The sequence below is a fragment of the Arachis ipaensis genome, chromosome B9, assembly GCF_059453495.1.
Source record: "Arachis ipaensis isolate K30076 ecotype BB chromosome B9, ASM5945349v1, whole genome shotgun sequence".
In the NCBI taxonomy this organism is placed as follows: domain Eukaryota; kingdom Viridiplantae; phylum Streptophyta; class Magnoliopsida; order Fabales; family Fabaceae; genus Arachis; species Arachis ipaensis.
This window is the reverse complement of record NC_142444.1, coordinates 159,256,590-159,262,478: the sequence shown is the minus strand read 5'-3', so window position 1 is coordinate 159,262,478 and position 5,889 is coordinate 159,256,590.

Genomic DNA, 5,889 nt, shown 5'->3' with positions numbered 1-5,889 from the left:
AAAAAAGATAAAATATATTTTTTGTTCCTGAAATTTGACAAAAGTTTTAAAAATATCTCTAAGTTTTATTTTGTTTCAATTTTGTCCTAAAAGTTTTCGATTTGCATCAAATATACCCCTAACGACTAATTTTTTCAAAAAACTTAAGGACAAATTCAACAACAATTTAATAAGAACAACTATCAATACAAGCAAATCAAACATAATATTAATGCATTATTATTAGATTAATCTTAAATCTTTTGAAAATTTAGCCGTTCGATGGTATATTTGATGCAAATCGAAAGTTTTTAGGACAAAATTGAAACAAAATATAACTTATGAATATTTTTAAAACTTTTGCTAAACTTTTGAGACAAAAAATATACTTTACCCGAAAAAAAATTATATAGATGCGGTAAGAAATTATGGGTCTATCTGTGTGCTTTTAAAATTCAGACATTATTGAACATTTTTCATCAAATAAAGTATATCTTTATATGATTTCTGTGAGTGTGATATTATGATAATCAATTAATTAGTATGGTATATGCAGAAAAAATAGAAAAGAAAGAAAGAAAGAAATTATGGGTAGAAATATTGGCTAATTTTTTTTATACTGGAGGAGTGTGTGAGTTGTGTTTGGTTATGGTGTATACAGGTGTTAGACACAGGTGTGGGACAGAGAAGTCCCAATTCTTTGTTAGAAAATTCGTTGACCACAAATCGAACCGTCTGATTAGTTTTTTTTTTCCTTAAAATCAAATCGGACCCTCCGTTTACAATTTTTGTTTTTTTAATTTTTTCTTAAAATAAAAACGGACCCTCCGTTTTTATTTTTTATTTTTAATCAAAACGGACCCTTCGAGTTTTATTAAAAAAATATTTTTTTGTAAATTCCCTTTAATCGGACCGTTCGAGTTTCTTGCTCTAAATTTATCGGTCTGATTTCAGCCCCCTGACACCACATGCAGAAAAAGCACCCTTATTTTCTATAACGCTGTATCACCCCACACTTTCCTCCGTATTAAAAATAAAAAGCGAAAAATATTTCCTTATTCAAATCTCAAAACTATATATTAAGCAAAGGATGACCATATATATATATATATATAGTGATATGGATATATCATACTCTTTAGTCATTATTTTGGTCTGGATAAGCTTTCACTGATAACTTGTAAAGCAATTTGCAATTTTGGAGATCTGAAAATAATTAAACCCTTATGCTTCAATGGATATATTAACAAGATAAGTAGATAATAACCAACCATGTTGCTTAGGACTACTCATCTTTACTTTATGAATTATGACAAGGCATTCAATTCTATTGGTTGATCAACTTTTGATTTCGGTCGTATGGATCAGATTTTGTAATCATGGATCAATTGAAGCTGAAGCCTTCTTAAAAGCAGATGAAATAGTAGGCCTACGTGTATATATCAGTGTTTATCTGATTTTTCTTGATAGAAACAGGTTTATGCATTAATAATTAAGCGACTCCTCATCAGTCTTCTTACAATTTTGGCAAACATAATTAACCAAACGATCACTAACTAATATGCTATAGTTAGTGATGGTGAAATCATGAAAACGCATACAAACATATAATTAAGTTTCTAAATGAATGTGTTATGATGTTTGCTAAATTGGTTGATTTTGGCAAGAGAGAAATAAATGGTGAAAACTCAGGTGCAGTGAATTTTACGTAAAGTTGATACTTGAGAACCGTTAGATGATTTGACTAATTTGACTAAATTTTTATCTAACGACTCTTAGATATTAACTTGACGTGAAGTCGATTTCACCTCAGTTTTCACGAAATAAATGTATTGGTTTCGGCACGGGCCCATAGACGGAGGTGCTTTTCATTCTCAAAATTTAGGAGCTATGATTGGAGTACAAACCCCAAGACTATGCAACCAAAGCTTTTGTTTTTGGTGGTGTTCCCTCTAACTGTACTCTCATCAAATTTCGTGTGTATGATATTATCCCATATTTCTGTGCTAGTCGGCAGAAAAAGATGTTTAATTCGTCAAATTCGTTTTGTTAAAAGATTATTTATTTTTTAAATTAATTTTTAAAATATTTTTTAATTAAATTTAAAAATTTTAAATGATCATATTATTTTTTTTATTTTAGTTATTTATGATGTCAGAGTTTATTAATATAATATGTTAAGTAATATCATAATATATATTTAATAATTTTAATTAATTGTTAACATAATAAATTTATAAAATTAGATTAAATTAATTTTAAATTAAACAATTTAAATGCTTCAAGAAGTCAAATATATTATATTATTAACAATTAATTAAGATTATCAGTATGTACTGTGATGTCATATTAATATAACTAGAGGATTAATATAATTAATTTAATTTTTTTTAAAATTTAATTTGATTAAACAAATATTTCAAAAATTAATTTAAAAAACAAGTGATTTAATTATTTACTCAAAAGATCTCTAAAAGCATCACTCACGCAAATCTTAAAAAATAGATAAATGATTTCTTTAGTCGTCCTCGTTTAGTGACACACTAAAATATAAAATTAACAAAACAAAGGTATGTTAATAAGCTTTCTACTATATTTATTATAGTATGATATATTTTTTATATGACTTAATGAGCAAAGTATTTACCGTAAAACTTTAGATATTTTAATTACCGAGAATCATCATCTCTAAAGTATTAGAATTATATATACTTTCGTAAAAGATGTAACTCGATTTAAATATTTCTATATGTAAGAATAGTTTTTATATGTAAAAAAAAAAAACATAATTAAATATTATTAAAAATTAATTAAAGACTGATTAATATTGTACAAGTAGCATTTTTCATAATCATCAAATTAAATTCTACTTTAGCCTACTGTCTCTGTGATGTGATGCCATAAATACACGTAAAATACAATCTGTGATCTACTTGAAAACGCGCTTAGATTTTTATAATGAAGAAAGCACAAACGTAAAGGACCATTGGTTTGTGCTGCTACATAAGGTTACATCATCATTTTGAGTTTGAAAGTAGTGAATGTATAATTAACAATTTTACTTTTAGTTTAATTTTCACTTAATATAATTCATTATCATAGAAACACATTAAGTGACTAATATTAATTATATATTTTATAATTTAGAGTCAACATTAGCTAATTAACCAATTCTCTTACTATATATATATACCAACCGGATCAAGCGAATCATGTTCAGTTCAATATCAGAAAGTGTAACTGCATCTGCCCCTTCCAATTATTAATCTTATAGCTGCATATATACATACATTAACACATACATGCATGCATGATAAATGATAATACTGTGTTGTATATCTTCTATCTCTTTCTTTTTTATCCAGCAATTTATGGTGAAAACGCAGGTGCAGTTGACTTCACGTGAAGTTGATACGTAAGAGTTGTTAGATAATTTAATTGATTTGACTAAATTTTCATCTAACAACTCTCAGATATTAACTCACGTAAAATCGATTTCACCTGAATTTTCACCGCAATTTATATATATGATGTTAGGGGTGGCAAAACGGGTCGAGCCCGTCGGACCAACCCGTTAAAAAAGGCGGATCGGGCTAGGAATTGGAGCCCGCCAAATTGGCGGGGCAGGGCGGACCGGTCCGCCGGGCTGAAGATTTTTATTTTTTTATTTTTAATTAAATAAAAGAGTGATTACTATTATAAAATTAATAATTATAGAATTTTTAAACACTTTTTTTATTTTTTGTTTTTATTCTTTTTTGAGTTATTAACTTTATTTATTTTATTTTACAATTTTGTATATATGCTCAAATTATGTGACTTATTTTTTAAAATAAAGATGATTCTATTGACAAATATTATTTTGAATAATTTTATTGAATTTAAAAATTAAAAAAAATAATAAAAAAATTATATTATAATTTGACTATTTTTTATTTGTATTTGATTTTTTAATTATTATTTTTTGGTTAATTTTAATAAATTTTATTTTTCAAAAAACAAAAAAGAGTCAAGCGGACTAGCCCGCCAACCCGCCAATCCGCCATAAAACGAGGCGGGCTAGCATTTTGAACCCATTTTAATTGGCAGAACGGGCCGATCCGCCCCGTTTATGTGGCGAACCTAGGCGGGGCGAGACGGGTTGGGGCGGACCAGCCCGCTTTGCCACCCCTATATGATGTAATACAAAGGAAAGAATTAATAATCTTTTGCGGTTGAAACCAAGTTGTTGGAAAGATTATTCATATATATATATACATATATATATTAGTTGAGAAAGTCTACAACATCACCAATCCTATATTATTAAATATAATTTCACACTATTAATAATTACTAAGATATTGGCACAAGTAGATGCTGCTATTAATAATTAGGAAACACTGTTTGGAAGCTATATATATTACCTACACAAGTATACAAAATAATAATGTGCGGCGAAACTATTAGCAGGTACTGTCTCTAAGTTTTATTTTCTATATATAACCATATACTATAATAGAGCATTGTTATTAACTTGTTTAACTACAATAATTAGAGCAAGTAGATACCAAACAAACCATTATTACGACCTAACAAGATGATCATCTTCTGAATATTTCAACCTATATCCATTTTATACGAATAAGATATTTCCGGTTAATAAACATGGTTAAACTAATAAACCCTGATTAGTCATTATTATAGCTTTTAAAGTTCATTGACACAACGTGTTAATTATACATATACAAACCGACTAATGTTAGAAAACTACCAAAAAATTTATTATTTTTAGTTAATAATTAATTAATAATTTTTAATTAAAAATATAAACTAAAAATAGATTATTAAATTTTTAGATTAAAAAAATTAAACTACTAATAACTAAAAATATTAGTTCGGTTTTGAAATTTTTTTCATACAAACATAGTTACGATACAGCTGATGCATGTGCATCATAGGTAGTTTTAATTTGTTATTTTAGTAGTTTTTAGTTTGTTTTCATGCAAATTTAGTTAATAAACAAGTGGATTCATAAAATATTTCTGCATGTATTGGTTCATCAAGCATTAGTGAAATTGTGATCATTTCATGAAAGTACAAGAGTTATATAACGCAAGAAGTGGTGCTTAAAAACTGATTTGATTAGGTGGATTTCATTGCATTGAGATAGGATAAAAAAATTTGTATTAAATTATGAACTATCAAAATTTTGATGCACTTTCCTTGGTTAATTATAGGAGAAAGCAAAGCCATGGAGCAGCATAACCAACGCCAACAATGAAAGAAAGAATGAAGCAGCACTAAAAGTTGCCTTGAAAAATCTAACGCCCAAAGTTTTGAGAAGTGTGCGTACGCACAAATGAAAAAAATGATAGCACGCGCAAAGTGGCGCTGAGTAACCCAGCACTCCGCAATAAAGCAAAGGCGGCGCTCACCTTGCAAGCGCCAGCAATGAAGAGGCCAATGCTGACTTGGACGCTCATTTAGCAAGCGCCAAAGAGCACCTGGAGCATGCCTCAGCGCTCATTTCCACGCTCGTCTCCACGCTCAAACGACCAAGCGCCAAGAACACTTCTGGGAGCAGGCCTGGCACTCACTTGCCCAGCGCCTTCGATTTTGAAAGTTGAAGATTTTTAGAAGTGTGAATACGCACAAAAAATATATTTTCAACAAAAAGTACGTACGCACAAGCCTGTGCGCACGCACAAAAAGGTAATTTTGGTGCTCACTTGGGTGCTCGTTGCACGCTCAGCAAACTGAGCGCTTTCAATACTTCACCAAGAAGAATTTGAGGTTTGTGCGTACGCACACCCTGATGTGCGTACGCACAATGGTGATTTCTGCGAGCATGCGTACGTACAAACAAAAAAGAAAAAGTCCTGGCGCTCGTTTTCATGCTCAGCAACTGAGCGCCAACCTCCCAGAATG